Genomic DNA, 21,070 nt, shown 5'->3' with positions numbered 1-21,070 from the left:
TCATTCTCCATCTGTATCTTTGATCTTCATTTGTCTTCTTTTGTAACTCCTCTGTTATTATATTTACTTATGTTCTCATTACTGCCAGACTAATCTCTTGTTCTTCATTCTGCTTCCAGTTTCTATACTCCTGCAATCTAATGCCTTCCTCAAATTCACTCCCATGTAGTTGATCATTGCTTTTAAATTGTTGGCTCCTTCCATCTTTATCTTGATGGATTAATTATTTTGTCTCCTTCATGTCTCTGAGGACATAACTTCGTTGTTGTTCCTGATCTTTCATCTCACCTTCAAATAATCTCTGCTCAATTTCTCTGATTTCAATAAAATATTTATTAATGTTGTCTCCCATACCTACAGTTACATCATTAACTGAAGAGTCTAAACAATTACTTAACTCTATAAATGTTAAAGACATTTCATCCTTATTGTGCATAATAACCATTTCCTTTTATTTGTCAGGTTCTGAAAGTTTCATTTCTCCTTTAGGTTCCTTGAGCAATCTTTACAAGAATTCTATTTCCATGTGAAATCTCTCTGACAGTTCATCACAACTTCCATTCTCAGCATTGTTCTTTATCTTGCAATCCTCCTGAGTTATCATGTTTTCTGCACTATCATATTGCAAATTTCTTTCATCAATTTCATCGGACAAATTCATTTGCTTACTTTCTTTGAATACCACTATGGCATTTTCATTAGACTTCTGGTCCATATCAACTTCATTTGATTGTATTACACCAAATAGATATTCATCGATGGACTCTTTCTACCGCAATAAATCAGCACCTTCTTCCTCTAAAAGGCATCCTCCATCATACTTCACCTCAAGATCTTCATTCTTGTTTGTTACAGTTTCACCCAACTGTCCATCATCCTCTACATATCCTGCAAACATACACAAACTATGAGAATTAAAATCACAAGGCTCCATTACCTCATCTACTTCCCTTGTCATCATATCTTCTAATTGTTCTGAACTATTCCAATAGTTCATGAGATATTCAACTGATCTCTCATTATCCTCTTCACCCAACATTTCACCCTGTTCTGGTCTACAAATGGAAACTTCCATTTCTGCCTCTACTTCTTTAAGGTTTTCCATCAACCACTTTACCTATCTTTGTTGCAGCCTTCTCTACAACTTAGGCCACTTCACTGGCTTCCTCTTCAAGACCCAACCTTGTCTTTGGTTCTCCTCTAGTAGCATTACTAACACATCGAGTGCTTCTCTTATCTAAGCTATTTTCTTGTCAATCTCTGCTTGACTCATTTGTTTCCTATAGATTGTTTGAGAACCCTTCTCATTCATCTTGTAGCCTTCTTCTGAACCTTCCATATGACTTTCCATAGCCATCTTCTCTTATGTGTGAGCTCTACACCTGCAACCAATCAACTTCCTTCTAAGTTGATCTTCTCACCAAGCTTCTCCTCTGCCTGGTCTCCAAGTCCTCTTTCCTTAGAACTTACATTGAGCAATCTTGCTCTCTCTCTCTCTTGTTGCTCCACTCACTTCTCTTAAGGACTCCTCTGTCCCTATCTATTCCAAGCCTCGGCTGGAATGAGGTTCTACTACAGTCTCTAAGAACTTCCAAAACTTCTTCTATAGTCTTACTACTGTAGTCTGGTGCCAAACTTTGCCATTCATTGAACTTCTGCAACTTTCATACCTTTTGTATCATAAATCTTCATAAGCAAAACATCCTTGCTCTGATACCAAAAATGATGCAACCACATGGCTGCCACAACCTAAACACCTTCAGGACTATTTCACCCTTATAAGCCTTTAAAGCTCCATGCCTACATATACATATCAGAAGCGTAGTTTGGTGCTTTTCATTTAAAAATGGGATCACTTACACTATTGGAACACATTACATTATCGGAAGTGTTTTATTCCACTTTAGCCTTAAAACCCCGATCAACACTTTATCACAATACGTAGAAACACAGGAAATGCACGAAAAACCCTGCTCCACACATATATTCGCATCTCAAATATTTTATATCCACATTCACATATATCCGTAGGTCCACTCTCGGTCCATCACCTTCCTATTGCGCACTCTAATCACCGATCACTGATCGGCTGATCTCCACCGTTCATTCCCTTTTCCAATCCAACAGTTCACAATTGTTTCAGGTAGATAATTAACATGGGGATTAATAGCTAGACAAAGCGGTTTCCCAATTCACCTTCGCTACTACGTGTCGAAGGGTGAATGGGATTGGGTGATCACCATTCAATACCACCTACAATTCTTCAGCCACCTGAAATACCATGCACTGTAGCCAACTACTTTCGCGATCTAATGATCACGGTTGATCGCAATCTAACGGCTACGATTTAATCGCACATCACATAGTCGCAATCCTCCAAGCCAGGCTCTGTCCACTGTAAAGCACTGATCTGATATTCTTACGGACCCAATATGGATATAAGTCACCCTTTATAAGATTTCAAATCCAGATTTCGGATCCAGTTCTGTGTTATGTGACAATTCTTAGTGTAAATGGGATTTTTGCTCACAGAACTAAAACTATGAAATAAACTTCGACGACCCGACATCAAACAAGGATATTTGAAATAAAGCCCCAAATTCTATCAATCATACGATTTAGGCATTAAACATAACAAAAGGAAGGCATAATCACCCAAGCCGAATAGAAAGAATCTGAAAGCATACAAGGGTTTCCGCAGGCTCGATAATCAATCATAAAAACAACATCATTCATTCACAATAAAATAATTACCGAGTCTCGCCTTGGCCCGATTACACAAATGAAAGATCTTTGTTTTCATAACACAATCCACACACTATACTTGCTCTCGCTCTACTCAATCCTCTCCTAAATCTTTCCTCTCTGGCTTGATTCTTCAAATTAGTGGACTCTATTCCTAATCTACCCATAGGCTTACAAGTCCATTGTGAATCCTATCTCATTGTTCCTCCTCCCTTCAGAAAAGAAACGGAAATACATATTTGTCCTATCTAACCATATCCTTCCACAAATGAAGGAATTTACTATATACTTAGAAATCATATCCTACCCTAACTAATCAATATAACTAATTGGCTTGATCTCCGCACAGGGAGGATCACTTGCCACTTATTCCCAATTCTGTTCAGAATTAGGAAACAATTAACTACTTTCATACTTTGCAATTAATAAAATTAAACAACCAATTCTTCCTCCAAACTTTCATTGGCCACAACATGTGACCACACCATCACATTGCTAGCTAGGCCTAGATGCTAATGCGTCAAGATTCCATAAAAATCTTACTCGAAGAGGTCCTCGAGCGACAAAGGAACGCGATGATGGACAACTTTTCCCAGATCCTTCTGTGACTACCTAGGGGTGAGAAATCTACTTCTAGAAGCTACTCTGAAAGCACCACACACTTTAAGGTACAAGTTAACTTTGACATTCCCATATTTGAGGGTCAGATAGATGCAGACGCTATAGATAAATTGTTAAATCTGCTAGAATGGTATTTTTTTGTCCATGATTTTTCTGGTCGGGAAAAGATTACTTTTTCTCTTCTCAAAGTTACCTCCCACATCAAGGACTGGTGGGAAACCTACTGCGAGCAGAAGAATGAAAATACAACATCACTGTTTTCAACCGCACCCACTTGGAATTCATTCTAGAATACCATCAAGGAATAGTACTACCATGGTAAAATCTATGAGGATAAATACATAAATTGGACCATGCTACGGCAAGGAAGGGACCAAGATGTGCTGGAGTTTACCAATATCTTTCATACCCTTCACACAAAGTTGGGTATCAAGGATTCTGAGCTGCATTTGGTTCCAAAATAATGTGGTTGCCTACACAGGTACATCTAGCAAGAGATGGAGTTCCTTAACATCTCCTCGCTCGACACGACGTGCCGATACACTATCAAGATCGAGCAGAAGTTTAAACAAAAGAAGCGAGACTTTAGATCTATGAATCCAAAGCAAGCAAAAGGTGCCCCAAATCGCTGAACAAAGGACAAAGCCAAGGTAGGGTGGCCCAGGACAACCCTCCAAAACCGTAAGGAAGGAACAACACTGTGAAGCCAAAGAAAGACATGGGAAAGTAGTGTGATTTTCGTAAGAGCTTCACTTATAACACAAGTGAGTGTCAGGCCAAGAAGTCACTAGTGGCCAAGCTAAAGTCTTCATAATCATATGCATGTTCCACCTCGGAGTCAAAACCCGATAAGGGGAATGAAAAAGGGAAGCAAATTATCAATGTGGAGCCCAAAGCCATCGTTTCCACCACGAAGATCTAGAAGGAGGAACCCTAAGATCCAGAGGAGGAGGAGTGGCTCTTCCACTCTTAGATGTGGGTAAAGGGTTCCCTGCTACAGTTCATTGTCGATAGTGGGAGCCAAAAGAACCTGATTTTGACAGAGTTCGTGAAGCGGATTGGCTTACCGACCACAACACATCCACAACTGTACACCATCAGGTGGCTTCACCAAGGACGAGATCTTCACATGAGCCAACAATGTCGCCTTCCATACAACATCAAGCTCTTCAAGGATGAGGTATTGTATGACGTTGCTCCCCTTGATGTTTGTGATGTATTATTAGGCCAATCATACTTGTGGAAGTGACATGTTCTATATGAGTCTAGGCCTCGTGTTGTTATTGTTACTTTGGCAAAAAGGTTTTACAAAATATCAGAGGTAGCATCGCCTATCACCATATTTTTAGTTGCTACAAAACAATGTAGTAAGCTCATTTTCAAAACTGGGAAATTTGTTTTCCTGATGATACACCCTTAAGGAAAGAAGAAGACGGTGGCCATGACCTCTAGACAAGGCCCCAATGCATGACAACAATAGATGAACAAGGCCATGGAGGAGTACGACGACATCTTCACCTCCCTAGTAGGGGTGCCTCTACACTGCCAGGTCAAGTACTCCATCGATCTGACCCTAGGTGCACCACTGCTCAATGGACCAATCAATCGGTGCTCCATTATGGAGAATGACAAAATCCAGTGGCAGATTTAGGAACTATTGCAGAAAGGTCACATCCGACCAAGTGCATCACCCTATGGGTGCCCGATCATGTTTGTACAAAAGAAGGATGGGACTTGGAGACTCTGTATTGACTATCGGGAACTGAACAAGATCACTATCTGGAATAGGTGCCCAATCCCACGAATTGATGACCTTCTGGACCAACTGAAGTGGGAAAAATATTTCAGCAAGATCGACTTGATGTCACGATATCACCAGGTACCAATCGAACCCTCCGATGTGTGGAAGACTACCTTCAAAGCCAAGGAGGGCCTTTTTGAATGGTTGGTTATGCCTTTCAGGTTGATGGATGTTCCTGCAACCTTCATGAGGTTGATGGATGATATCTTGTGGCCATTCACCAACTCATTTGTAGTGGTATACTTCGATGACATCCTAATCTTAAGCCAAAGTTGGGAGGAGCACCTCCATCACATTCGTCAAGTTCTCCAAACACTGCGAAAACACAATATATGTGCCAATTTGGAGAAATGCACTTTCAACATGACCCAAGTTTAGTATCTGGGATACATTATTAATGAACGCGGGTCGCATGTGGATCCAGCCAAGATCCAAGTCATTCGGGATTGGCCAGCTCCAACCATTTTGACAGAGCTCCGCAACTTTCTGGGTCTTGCCAATTTCTATCACAGGTTTGTGTTGGGATTCTCTCATATCACTTGGCTCTTGAGTTAAGTCACCAAGGGAGGAGTGAAAGAAAAATCCTTTTGATATGAAAAATCCTCGGCACTAGTGCTTGCATTACCAAACTTGCAACAACCATTTGACATTGAGACAGATGCCTCTAACTATGTTCTTGTGGCATTCCTTACTTAACACAGGCATCCAGTGGCATATGATAGTGAGACACTTTCAGACACAGTCCGGAAGTATCCCACTTATGACAAAGAGATGTATTCCATTGTGCAGTCCTGCCAACAATGGAAGCATTACATTTTCGGGGAGGAAATGGTTATCCACATAGACCAACGACTCGTACAGTTCAAACAGACGCAAGGGAAGTTGCAGAATGATTGCCATCAGAAGTGGTCCACATACCTGCAATAGTTCCATTTGAATATCATGTATAAAAAGGGAAACACCAATAATGTTGCAGATTGCCTCAACCGACCATCGATTATGGCGTTAACCGCGGTTCTCAACTCTTGTGCGAATGGGACTTATGATTGGCCACTTCTCTACAAAAAAAGACCCAGAATTCGGCCACACATACTAGACGCCCTTGGAGGGTCAACATGTTCCACATTTTCACCTCCTGGACACCCTGTTATGCCTCTTGGGTCACCTTTGTGAGAATCCTTAAAGTGGGCATGCCAAGATGATTTGGGAAGCACACTCTAGTCAAGTTGCTAGGCCTTTTGGGGTTGACAAAATGGTGGTAGTACTGCAGAAGTATTTCTATTGGTTGAATCTTCAACAAGATGTCAGGAAGTGCATGAGATCCTACATTTCCTGCACCATTTCCAAACCAACCATCAAGAAGCAAGGCCTCTATAATTCGCTTCCTACCCTTAGTCGACCTTGGGAATCCATCTCCATGGATTACATGTTGGGCCTTCCTTCTACTAAGCATGGCAACGACTATGTTTTTGTGGTCGTCAATAGATTCTCGAAGATGGGCATGATGGTGCCCTGTAAGAAGAATATCACAGTAGAAGCCACTACTAAACTCTTATTTGAACGAGTGTGGGTAAAATTTGGGATCCCACAATCTATCATCTAAGATCGGGACAACAAGTTCCTCAGTGCATTTTGGTCCAGTCTTTGGTCAATGCTAGACACCAAGCTCACTAAGTCCACAGATTTCCATCCCCAAACTGATGGCCAGACAGAGGTCGTAAACAGGATGATCGTACACATTCTGCGCATGTAAAACTCAAAGCATCCACGCACATGGGATGAGAACCTCGCCCATGTCCAACATAGCTATAACCGGGCTCTCCACAACGCGAATGGTCACAGCCCCTTTCAGGTGGTTTTGGGATTCCAGCCATTATGTCCCATTGATGTGGCCATGCCATTTGCAGCTACTCAGAAAGATTCGATTCATGTCAAGTCTGAAACGGGTAAGGCAAACAACTTCATTGAGAATATCCAACATATCCGCCAGCATGTACACAACATTCTAGAGAAATGAAATGCCAAATACAAGCAGTGACATGATCAACATCGGGTGCCACACAAGTTTCAAGTCGGCGGCAAAGTCTGGTCGCATTTGCAAAGGGGATGCCTTACCGAAGCCAATCAGAAACTCAAACCACTCTGATATGTTCTGTACACCATTACCAATGCTGTGGGAGACAATGCATTTGAGCTCAGCATTCCCCCATTCCTTGGCCTGCACCCAGTGTTCAATGTGGACTACCTTTGACCATACTTCCCACCATTGCTAGACACATCAAACACTATAGAATAACTCACACCTACAGAGTTAAATCCAGATTGCATGAAATAGTCCGCAACTGATCAGATCATGGACATGTAGAACAAGAACACCCGACAGCAAAGGATCCAACTATATCAGGTTGTTAAAGGAGGCCAACTCCTTCACCATGGCAAGTGGCTCAGTAGGGACCAAGTTCAACAGAAGATTCTGCATGTCATGGAGGAACTCAACGCAATGGGTACCATTGCTTCCTAAGGGGGGAGGAATGATCCAGGTGGATACTGGTGGTCACCTGCCTATTCCACTTGGACCTCCACCATTGTTTCTTTCAGTTTTTCAGTTTTTTATTTGTAGCACAATTTGCTATTTTTGGTAGTTTTTCGGGTCCTGAACTTCTGGAGCCTTTTTGAGGCCCTAAATGACATTTTTTAAGAAAATGGGAGAAACATGGGTCCATGGATTGATGTTTCTAATCCTAAAGTTATATTCCTCAGATAGATATTTCTGACGAGGTATTGTGCACATCAAACGAAGATCGCATGCCAAAGATATGACCCCGGGAAGTTGATGTACCAACTTACCCAAAATGGGGCCCATAGTTTGGCACTTCATCTCCTAGGGTTAGGTTTTTGGATATTTATGGTTTTTCATTGTTTCTCAACAATAAATAGGCCTTTGAGTGTCATTGCAAGACATTTTAAAGGGATGTAGCCGCCACATCTCTTCTCAGAGGTAAGCTACCATCACCTGAGCTAGTTTATTCCCATTTCTATTTGTAAGCGTATTTCAGTATTTTACATCAACTAAATGATGTATTATTTCAATTGTATCTCTATATTTATGGTCATATTTGTAATTTTTTGTGTTCCTGTTTAAATCCGGATCACTTGGCTCCCATGACTAGTAGCACAACTCACCAAGGGCTCTAGAGCGTTTGTCCCAACTTGAGGTCCATGACTAGTAACTCAACCTAAGATTCTCCATGGTTTCTAGAGTGTTTGTTAGAACCCAAAACCATAAGGAATTATGAGCACCGATCACAAAACAATGTGGAAACCCCACAACACCATGGTTATCTAGGAAATGGAATTTCAAGGCTGAAACCATTGTCAATATAGGAAAATCTCCGTGCCAATGATAACATATAACTAGAAAATCACATGCATATACCATTCATCTAGAAGTTAGTAAGGAACTCACACATGCACCCTGTTACCTCCTAGGAAATCTAGTTGTGATTATCAATCCAACTATTCCCTTGTGATTTCTTTCTTTCCTTTTTCTTCTTCCTCCAAATCCAATGTATGTGAAAATGCTCCAAGAATGCTCCAGGAATACTCTAAGTGTGAAAGAGTGTGAGAGAGTGAGAGAATGAAATGGGAGCTCCACATAAAAACTATCAAAAGGCTAGCAACTTATCCTCAGAAGCCCTTTTATTATTCAGGCCTCCATTTTCTTCATTTTCCATTATTTTGCTTTGAATTTCCCTAATGCAAACTTTTTTCTCTTCATCATACTTTTCTCCTATTTTCCTTTATTTTCATAAATAAATGCTAATTATTGATAGTTTTCCTTTGCCAATTTCCATAGCCATTAATTAATCACTAGTGATACCCATCACTATGATTTTCCCAACATTCAGCTTGGAATATGTGTCCCATGACCTTGGTTATATTTTACTTACATAGAAAATCAACCATGGGATGTTATGATTGCATTATAAGTTTAAGGTTTTTCCCTCCTCCACATCAAAGACTTCACTCGAACATTTCCATGGCCTGACCAGAGGAAGCTTTCTAAGCTTTATGTGATATGCCCTATTTGGATTTCAATGGTCATCATGAGAGCTTGCTTCATCCCTTTTTCAATCACTTTTCGTTGGTTATTTTGACCATTACTCTACCACATAGGTTTTGTAAAGATTAATATCAACACCAACATTTGGTACTGGCGGTGGTGGGTTGCTAAAGAAACCTATAGTGCTACTCCTCCTGAGCTTGGGTGAAAAACACTCCAATGAGTTCTTGGTCCTTAGACATTCCTTGTATCGAAATAAGGAATTTGAGGAAGGTTGGCATACGTGATCCTATGAACCCTCTCTGCTGACGACCTGCAGTGAACTCCTAAAGGGGATCCTCCTATCTCGCCACACTGCAGGAGCTCCATGTTCCAAAGAAAACCTGTAAATAGTTCTATGGCGCTATGCAGGGGCTTTTAGGGCCTAACGAACAACACCAGGATGTTTGTAGAAGACCTCCAAGCTGCTTAAAATGCAAGTCTCACTAAGCTTTAATGCAAGGGTTTTTGTCTACCCTTATGCTTAAAAGATGAAACAATTCTTTCAATATTTGTGTAATGCCACCCAAGGGGATTCATAGGCTTGTAACTAAGTGAACAATTATATATGTGTATACATAGACCCAACAAGGTAGATTGTGTCCCACATAGGTTTTGTAAAGATTAATATCAACACCAACATTTGGTACTAGCGGTGGTGGGTTGCTAAAGCAACCTATAGTGCTACTCCTCTTGAGCTTGGGTGAAAAACACTCCAATGAGTTCTTGGTCCTTAGACATTCCTTGTATCAAAATAAGGAATTTGAGGAAGGCTGGCATACGTGATCCTATGAACCCTCTCTGCTGACGACCTGTAGTGAACTCCCAAAGGGGATCCTCCTATCTCGCCACACTCCAGGAGCTCCATGTTCCAAAGAAAGCCTGTAAATAGTTCTATGGTGCTATGCAGGGGCTTTTAGGGCCTAACGAACAACACCGGGATGTTTGTAGAAGACCTCCAAGGTGCTTAAAATTCAAGTCTCACTAAGCTTTAATGCAAGGGTTTTTGTCTACCCTTACGCCTAAAAGATGAAACAATTCTTTCAATATTTGTGTAATGCCACCTAAGGGGATTCATAGGCTTGTAACTAAGTGAACAATTATATATGTGTATACATAGACCCAACAAGGTAGATTGTGTCCCTTGCAATCATATTTATTAATGGAAGGGGTCTTCAAGCCCAACATTTCTTGGTTTGAATTCATATTTTCATGGACCATTCTTCTACTTGTATCAATTCATAACTTTTGGTGTTATTTATATATATGTGGTTAACAAAACAATCAGGATTTCCTATATAATGTAATTCTAGTTCAGGGATATAGCATAATACTTGTTATCATGTAAAGCATTAAACATTTTTTGCATATTATACTTTATGAGAAACACCAACAAGCATTTCACACAACACTTCACTCCAATCTAGAGGCACACACTTAACTCATTTATCATCATCATTCATTTCAAACATGTAATATATTTATATATATAATTTCATCACAAATATAAGTGTCATAATTTCCACACAAGAATGTAACCACATACTCATTAAATTAACAACACTGTTACATTTCAAAAATCCAGATCCATTTTAGACCAGAAATGCATCATAAATTCAATAACCTTTTAAAAAGTATAGAAGGATAGTTATCTTTAAATTTGCAGGTAAATTATGTCTAGGACAAAGACTCTCCACCTAACCATAGGGAGTTTCATCCAAGTTCACTTTCAGTTGTCACCCTTGAGCCATATTATAGAAACTGAGGGGGGATTTCTCAAAGGACTAAACACCAACTTCCTTCTGAAACAGGGAATCCATAGGACCTCCTTCCTCCACCCACCAACCACTAAGCAGCCCAATAATAGACATGGAGTCCATAGGCCCCATTGCCTCCACCCTCTAGTTACCCAATTGCAGCCAATCCATTCATATAGGGAGTCCAGAGGTTCACAACCTCCACCCAAGCACACACAGAATACATAAATTAATTCTCCACGCAAGTACACACAGGGAATATAGAGACCCACTTCCTCTACCCCAAGAGTGACAAGGGAATCTAGAGATGGAGTCTTTACCTTAACATAATGGTTCCACCCACTTAGGTGAATCGAGAACCCACTACAACAATAAGAGTTTTAGAGGCTCTCCCTTTAGGAATCCAATGCCACAATCCTCCACCAACACCACTGAGGGAATCTATATAAAACCATCTCTACACTCTGGATTTATAGGGAATCCAGAGGCATTATTCCTCACCAATGAGAGACCATTTCTGCAGCAAAATTTCTAGCCAAAATCGATTCACTCCCTTTTTCCTTCTCCTTTATTTTGAAACTTTCTTTCTTCTGTTATTCCTCCTCCTACCCATGATCTTTTTCTACTTAATGCCTTCCTCTAGTTAATTTATTTCTTTGATCCAGGTGGATATTGGTGGCCACCTACCAAGTCCACCTGGACCCCCACCATTGTTTCTCTAAGCATTTTCAGTTTCCTTAATTGTAGAACAACTTACTATTTTTAGCAGTTTTTCGGGTCCTGAACTTCTGGAGCTGTTTTGAGGCCCTAAACGACGTTTTTTGGGAAATCTGGGGGCAACATGGGTCCATGGACCGATGTTGCCCTTCCCAAAGTGGTAGTGCTCGGATAGATCTTTCTAACGAGCTATTGTACGCGTCAAACGGAGATCGTATGCCAAAGTTATGACCCCGGGAAGTTGATGTACCAATTTACCCAAACGGGGCCCACAGTTTGGCGTTTCATCTCCTAGGGTTAGGTTTTGGAATGTTAAGGGTTTTCCATTGTTTCTCAACAATAAATAGGCCTTCGAGCCTCATTGTAAGACAGTTCAGAGGCATGTAGCCACCACATCTCTTCTCAGAGATAAGCTACCATCGCCCTAGCTGGTTTATTTCCATTTCTGGTTGTAAGCATATTTTGGTATTTTCCATTAAGGAAATGAAGTATTATTTCCGCTGCATCTTTGTGTATATGGTTATCTTTGTAATTTGTTGTGTTTCTGTTTAAATCCGGATCAGTGGTATCAGAGCGGTCTGCTTTTTCTCTGTTTTTCTTTGCATGTCCCCAACAAGGTCGGGATATAAGGAGTTAGGGCTTGAACTGGTTGAACCTTTGCAAGACCAGCCTCGCAAATCCCGATGGCCTCCCACGGCGGATGAGAAGAAAGATGAGGGGGTAGGAGATCCCATCAAAATCTTGTTTGAAGAAGCCCTCGAGCGACAACGGAACGCGATGATGGACAGCTTTGCCCAGATCCTTTAGCGGCTACCCAGAAGCGACGCATCAGCTTCCAGCAGCTACTCTGGAAATGCCACGCCCTTTAAGGTACAAGTTAATTTTGAAATCCCCATATTCGAGGGTGAGATAGACGCAGATGCCGTAGATAAATGGTTAAATCTGCTAGAGGGTTAGTTTTTTGTTCATGAATTTTCGAGTCGGGAAAAGATTGTTTTCGCTCTTCTCAAAGCATCCCCCCACGTCAAGGACTGGTGGGAAACCTACTGTGAGCAGAAGGATGAAAGTACTGGCTCACTATTTTCAGCCGCACCCACCTGAAATTCATTCTGGGATGCCATCAAGGAGCAGTACTACCCTGTCGGAAGCTATGAGGATGAATACATAAAGTGGACCACGCTGCGGCAGGGAAGAGACCAAGACGTGCCGGAGTTCACCAATCTTTTCCATACCCTTTGCACAAAGTTGGGTATCAAAGATTCGGAGCCACATTTGATACTCAAATACCGTGGCTGCCTGCACAAGTACATCCAGGAAGAAATACAATTCCTGAACATCTCCTCGCTCGCCACAGCATACTGATATTCCGTCAAGGTTGAGCAGAAGTTTAAACAAAAGAAGTGAGACTTTGGATCTGCGAATCCAAAGCAGGGGAAAGGTGCCCCTAAACCACAGAACAAAGGACAAAGCCAAGGCGGGACAGCCCAAGACAACCGGCCGAAGCTGCAAGCAAAGAACAGCGCCGCGAAGCCAAAAAAGGACACTGCAAAATGGTGTGAGTTCCATAAGAGCTCCACTCACAACACAAGTGAGTGTTGGGCCAAGCAGTCACTGGTGGCTGAGCTAAAGGTTTCAGAATCAGATGCATGTTCCGACTCTGAGTCAGAACCCGATAAGGGGAATGAAAAAGGGAAGTAGATCATTGATGCAGATCCCAACGCCACTGTTGCTACCGCCAAGATCCAGAAAAATGAACCTGAAGATCCAGAGGAGGAGGAGCATCTCTTCCACTCCCAGATGTGGGTAAAGGGCTCCCCGATAGAGTTCATTGTTGATAGTGGGAGTCAAAAGAACCTCGTTTCGGCAGAGGTCGTGAAGCGGTTGGGCTTACCGTCCACAACACATCCACAACCATACACCATTGGGTGGCTTCACCAAGGACGAGATCTTCATGTGAGCCAGTAGTGTCGCCTCCCATAAAACTACAAGCCCTTCACAGATGAGGTATTGTGTGACATTGCTCCCCTTGAAGCTTGTGATGTATTATTAGGACAGCCATACTTGTGGAAGCGGCATGCTGTGTATGAATCAAGGCCCCGTGCTGTTATTATTACATTGGGAAATAAGTTGTACAGGATACCAGAGGTAGCATCACCTACTGCCATCTCTTTGATTACTGCAGAAAGGTCACATCCGTTCGAGTTCATTGCCTTGTGGGAGCCCGATCGTGTTGGTACAGAAGAAGGATGGGACGTGGAGACTCTGTATTGACTATCGGGCGCTGAACAAGATCACTGTCCGTAATAGGTACCTGATCCCGCGGATTGATGACCTCCTGGACCAACTAAAGGGGGTGAAATATTTCAGCAAGATCGATCTGAAGTCAGGATATCACCAGGTACCAATCGAACCCTCTGATGTGTGGAAGACTGCCTTCAAATCCAAGGAGGGCCTTTTCGAAAGGTTGGTTATGCCTTTCGGATTGACGAATGCTCCTGCAACCTTCATGAGGCTAATGGATGACATCTTGCAGCCATTCACCAACTCCTTTGTAGTAGTATACTTGGATGACATTCTGATCTTCAGCCAGAATTGGGAAGAGCACCTCCACCACATCCGACAGGTTCTCCAAACATTGCGGCAACACAAGCTATGTGCCAATTTGGAGAAATGCACTTTTGGCATGACCCAGGTTCAGTATCTGGGATACATCATTGATGAACAGGGGGCGCATGTCGATCTAGCCAAGATCCAAGTCATTCGGGATTGGCCATCTCCAACCACTCTAACAGAGCTCTGCAGCTTTCTAGGTCTTGCCAACTTCTACCGTAGGTTCATGTTGGGGTTTTCTCATATTACTTGGCCCTTGAGTCAAGTTACCAAGGGAGGGGCGAAAGCAAAATTCTTTTGTTCTGAATCTCAACTGAAGGCATTCATGGAGTTGAAGGATCGCCTCTGCACGGAACCAGTGCTCACATTACGAGATTTACAACAACCATTTTAGGTAGAGACAGATGCCTCTGACTATGCTATTGGGGCAGTCCTTACTCAACATGGACATCCAGTGGCATATCATAGTGAAACACTTTCAGACACAGTCTGGAAGTACCCCACTAATGATAAAGAGGTATTCCATTGTACAGGCCTGCCAACAATGGAAGCATTACATTTTGGGGAAGGAAACGGTCATCCACACAGACCACCGACCCCTGCAGTTCATACAGACCCAAGGGAAATTGCAGAATGATCGCCATCAGAAGTGGTCTACATACCTGCAACAATTCCACTTGAATATCAAGTATAAGAAGGGCAGCACCAATAATGTTGCAGATTGCCTCAGTCGACCACCGATCATGGCGTTAACCACCGTGCTCAACTCTTGTGGGCATGAGACTTCTAACTGGCCACTTCTCTAGAAAAGCGACCCAGAATTCGGCCACACATACCAGACACTCTTGGAGGGTCGGCATGTTCCAGATTTTCACCTCCAGGATGCCCTGTTATGCCACCTGGGTCACCTTTGTGTTCCTTAAAGCGAGCGTGCCAAGATGATTTGGGAAGCACACTACAGTCGTGCTGCTGGGCATTTCGGGGTCGAGAAAACAGTGGCAGTACTGCAAAATTACTTCTATTGGCCGAATCTTCGACAGGATGTTGGGAAGTACATCAAATCATGTACTGCCTATGCCATTGCCAAACCGACCATTAAGAAGCACTGCCTCTATACCCCATTGCCTACCCCTAGTCGACCTTGGCAATCCATCTCCATGGATTACATGTTAGGCCTTCGTTCCACTAAGCATGGAAATGACTGTGTTTTTTGTGGTCGTCGACAGGTTCTCGGAGATGGCCATTATGGCGGCCTGCAAGAAGAATATCACAGCAGAAGCCACTGCTAAACTCTTCTTTGAACGAGTGTGGGTGCACTTTGGGATCCCACAGTCCATCATCTCAGTTCGGGATAGTCGATTTCTCAGCACATTTTGGTCCAGTCTCTGGTCAATGCTGGACACCAAACTCACGAAGTCCACAGCCTTCCATCCTCAAACTAATGGCTAGACAGAGGTTGTCAATAGGATGATTGTGCACATTCTGCGCATGTATAACTCAAAGCATCCACGCATATGGGACGAGAGCCTCCCCCATGTTCAGCACAACTACAACCGAGCTCTTCACAGCTCCACTGGCCATAGCCCTTTTTAGGTGGGTTTGGGTTTACAGTCGCTATGCCCCATTGATGTGGCCATGCCACTTGTAGCTACTCACATAAATTCAGCTCATGTCCAGTCCGAAATAGATAAGGCCACTAGCTTCACTGAGCGCATCCAACATATTCGCCAGCAGGTCCATGACATTTTGGAGAAATCAAATGCCAAGTACAAGCATCGACATGATCAACATCGGGTGCCACACAAGTTTCAGGTGGACGACAAAGTCTGGTTGCATTTGCAAAAGGAACGCCTTACTGGAGCCTATCGGAAATTGAGACCACTCTGATATGGTCCTTACACCATTACTAACGCTATGGGAGACAATGCATTTGAGCTCAGCATTCCCCCATTCCTTGGCCTGCACCCAGTGTTCAATGTGGACCGCATTCGGCCATACTTTCCACCATTGCTAGACACATCTGACATTGTAGAACAGCTCAAACCCACAGAATTAAATCCAGATTACATGGAACAAGCTGCCACTAATCGTATCATGGATACACAAATCAAGAACACTCGCCAACAGAATATCCAATTGTATCGAGTTGTCAAAGGAGGCCAACTCCTTCAGCAGGGCAAGTGGCTCACCAGGGAACAAGTTCAGCAAAAGTTTCCTCATCTCATGGAGGAACTCAACGCAATGGGGACCATTGCTTCCTAAGGGGGGAGGAATGATCCAGGTGGATATTGGTGGCCACCTGCCAAGTCCACCTAGACCCCCACCATTGTTTCTCTCAGCATTTTCAGTTTCCTTAATTGTAGCACAACTTACTATTTTTAGCAGTTTTTTGGGTCCTGAACTTCTGGAGCCGTTTTGAGGCCCTAAACGACGTTTTTTGGGAAATCTGGGGGCAACATGGGTCCATGGACCGATGTTTCCCTTCCCAAAGTGGTAGTTCTCGGATAGATCTTTCTAACGAGCTATTGTATGCGTCAAACAGAGATCGTATGCCAAAGTTACGACCCCGGGAAGTTGATGTACCAATTTACCCAAACAGGGCCCATAGTTTGGCGTTTCACCTCCTAGGGTTAGGTTTTGGAATGTTAAGGGTTTTCCATTGTTTCTCAACAATAAATAGGCCTTCGAGCATCATTGTAAGACAGTTCAGAGGCATGTAGCCACCACATCTCTTCTCAGAGATAAGCTACCATCGCCCTAGCTGGTTTATTTCCATTTCTGGTTGTAAGCATATTTCAGTATTTTCCATTAATGAAATGAAGTATTATTTCCGCTGCATCTTTGTGTATATGGTTATCTCTGTAATTTGTTGTGTTCCTGTTTAAATCCGGATCATTCTTCCTTCTCTAAATGATGTTATCATGATTGTGAATTCCCTCTTTCATGCCTTCCCTCTCCTTTTGTTGTACCTTCCTTGACTTTTTTCTGGCTAGAATTTTCCTTCATATCCTTATTGTCTTATGAGTGATCTCCCAAGCAACACAGGCCTATGTACCTCTCCTGGTAGCAAATTTAATTTTGATCAAAATCAATTCATTAAACACACCAACCAACATTTAATGGTTTTCCAAATAATTCAAATTTTATTGCATAAGAATACCTCAACATCCCAAGAAATCAAACTCCTCCTCAACTCTACAATTCATGTCCCTTGATTCAGTCCCCTTTTTAAATTTTATTTTTGTCAAAATAATTACAATGCATTTTTATGAGATAACCATGGTTATAGGCATCACAATTATTGAGTGTATTTTATGGTACGATATTGTTGTTGAGGTTTTTGTGTATGTTGTTTCTAGTCTTGATAGAAATATGTATGTATGTTGATTCTTGTTTTGATAGTGGGATGCTTTGTTGATAAGAGATAAGAGCATGTGGGGTTTACTTATGTATTTATGGTTGAGTGAGAATTTTTATGTTGCAAAGAGGTTTTGAGTTTTGATTTTGTTACGATTGAAAAAAGAGTGATTGTGGATCCAATATGAAAATTGATGAAACATGGTCTATAGTTTTTTAACCAAAGATTCATGGGCCTAGTATGAAAATATATGAAAGGTGGTACACAAGGGTTTGAAAGTTGGGGCCTTTAAGACCAGTGGTGGCTTGTCAATTTAAGAAGTAGTGGATTCCTTCAGGTGGTGGAGTGAGAAAATATTTGGGGTTTAGTGCCTCTAACAAATCGGTATCTGCAAAGCCATTCAAGAGTGGGTGCTTCCAAGCAGGTGGGTGCCTTCAACTTATTGGGAGTTGGTGCCTCTAATAGATGGGTGTCTACATATAGTTGTAGAAGTGGTGGCTTCCATCAGGGAGTGGCATGGAGTGAGTAGGTTCTCTCATATTACAAGTCGATTCTTGTACACTAGTGGGTGTGAGTGATTGATGTAACATAAGATTATATCAAAGAATAAAAATAAGAAAAATCATTTGGTGGTTTTCTCCTAGAAGGGTTTTTGCCTAATATCCAATTTTCTCATGTGCTTATGTGTTTCTCTCTTGTTTTATGTTCATTGATGTATTATTTTCTACTCATATGTTGAGTTCAAATATGTTATTATATTGTGCTTATAATAATTGTATGTTCAATTAATTAAAAGAAAATATAAAATTTATAATTGATGATCCATTGGTACAATACTAATTCATCCCCTCCCCTCTTAGTATTGTAAACTTCTCAACACATTTCTAAGCTTATAAATTGACTATGATTCATCTGCAAAATTAATCGTTGATACTACAATTACAACACAAACAAATGGAAATAGAAAGTGTGAACTACATATATGGTGTATGGGAATTCACAAGTCCGAATGAGCCTTGAGTTGACAATTAAATGTATAGTCTTTTGGTTGCCTTGATGAGTAATTAGAAGGGTAACTAAAAGGTTGAGATTTATCTCAAAATTAGTTATGCACTTTCTACTCTCTTAATATAATTAATTAATTAAAATAATGTCACATGAACATGAGTTATGGTTTTTTGGGCATGTGGTATTAGTACTCCATGTTATTGTATAAAAGACTATATATAGCTTAAGAATCTCCACGGTAAAGAGGGGTGAATCTCCATGGTTAATAATATTGTTAGATTTTTTTAAAAATGTATATATGCTTAACTCATATATTATTTGTTATATAATTAATAATAATTTAAAATAAAATTACTATTTGGTTAGTTTTTATAAGTTTTTTTTAAATATTAACAATTTGAGATGTGTCATGAGTCAAGCATCTTGATTCCTATTAGTATTTTCTAACGGTTTAATTTATATGGATGCACTAATATTAAATTTTACTGTCGCACAACTTATTTCATAATCTTGAAGGAGAAAAGGAAATCAAGTTTTTATCACATTTTAATGAAAATAAAACAATTTATATTTTGTTCTTTAACATCCTCTTTTTAATCATATATATGTAACAAATATTAAGGAAATTTAATGTTTTATATAGGGATCTATATTTATTTTGTAATTTAGATTTGTATTACCTTCAAAAATCAAGATACATCACTAATAGACCAACTGTAAAAAAAAATACATTGACCTTGCTCTGCCATAAGGGAAATGGGATCTATTTGTGATTATAAGGAGACATAGAGTTTCAACAAATATAAAAAAAACAACAAATGGTCATTAAGTGGTACAATATAACAATGAGACTACACGATATAACATAAAATCCACATAACAACATATTCATGACATTGAAGATGTCACTAAGGTAGGGTCCTCTACAATTGTATTGAAGGAGAAAAACAATTCAATTTTGTATCACTTTTTTATTTCTATTGAAGGAGAAAAATAGTTCACCCTTTTATCACCTTTTAATGGAAATAAAAGTAGCTTATGTTTTATTATTCAATGTCGTCATTTTAATCATGTAAAGAAAATATATATTAAAGAAAATTAATTTTATATATAACTTTTTATGCCTTTTTTCTTTAAGTAAGTTAGATTTGCATTACTTTCAGAAATCCAAATACATCTTGATAGACCAACTGTCAAAAAATATATAGATCTTAATCTACCAAAAGGGAAATCAAATATCTGGGTTGATATAAGAAGACATGGATTTTCAACAAAAATAAAAGAAACAATAACTAAATATGGTGGTGCCATATGAAAATGAGACTATGCATTATAACATAAAAACAAGATAACAACATATTCTTAACTCTAGAGATGTCACTAGGGTAGGGTTCTTTGCACTTGTACCAACTAGCGTATAGGGCTTGAACTCACATTGGAGGTTATTGTCTTGGTGTGCCAAGAAACCATCCAATCTCTCTGGACAAGGGTTTTTTTTCCATTGAACACTCTCAATTTCTTTCAGAGAGGAGATGATATCATTTATGTCCTCGTGTTTCTCCTTTAACACTCGACCTAACAGGGTCTTCAGTTGTCGGGTAAAATTATGGAACGCATGTATTGATTTCTTCTTCCCTTGTTATGATGAGGGTCAACAATCCAATTAGAAACCTCCTCCATAATTTTTGTATCTGAATATGCTTACTAGTTATGAGTAGCATAAGTCTCAAGCCAACGAATCTCCTCCCAAATGCTAGGAGAAGTCACTGAATGATAAATGGCAATTGCTTCTTGGGAATTGGTCTGGGCACACCACTAGACTTGCTGGCCATGGCCTCCAACCCCTCTTCCACTGTGCATCTATGGTCATGGCATTAAGGACAAAGAGAAAAGTAACCCAACACAAGGCCAGTACAATCAATGCCACAAAGACCGTTGAAAGCTACCAGTTACAACACCCCCCCCCCCCCCCCCCCCCCCCCCCCCAACACTTTTAATCCAATAGAATATGAGATATCTAAGAGCATCGAACCACCCCTAAATAATAGATGACCAAATTAAAATCAACATTGAGAAACTCCACCCATCCTTATCTCCAACATAGTCATGCATGGTCGTATATGGTTAGCATAGTTAATGGTAGATAACAAGGTCAACCGTGGTTAATATGTTCAACATGGACAACTACATTCAACCAAGGTCAACAAATATTAGATTATGATAATGCCAATTACGTTCAACTACATTATATAGATATTGAGTTAAATATCTAGTATTCACCTATTCATTATTGCAGAAGGCTTCTTATTCAACTTAAGGTGGATGAGGATTTTTCCCTTTTATTTATTTTT

At 40.7% G+C, this 21,070-nt stretch overlaps 1 pseudogene; it reads right to left on the bottom strand.

Annotated features, from left to right (window-relative positions):
- Window positions 1-769: 769 nt before the first annotated feature.
- Window positions 770-21,070, bottom strand: part of LOC149202969 (photosystem I reaction center subunit III, chloroplastic-like) — a 47,386-nt pseudogene continuing 27,085 nt past the window's right edge.

The sequence above is a fragment of the Pinus tabuliformis genome, chromosome 2_1 (genome assembly GCF_031772625.1).
Source record: "Pinus tabuliformis cultivar Carrire ecotype Pingquan chromosome 2_1, CPIR1, whole genome shotgun sequence".
Classification (NCBI taxonomy): Eukaryota; Viridiplantae; Streptophyta; class Pinopsida; order Pinales; family Pinaceae; genus Pinus; species Pinus tabuliformis.
This window is presented reverse-complemented; position numbering and strand designations above follow the sequence as displayed.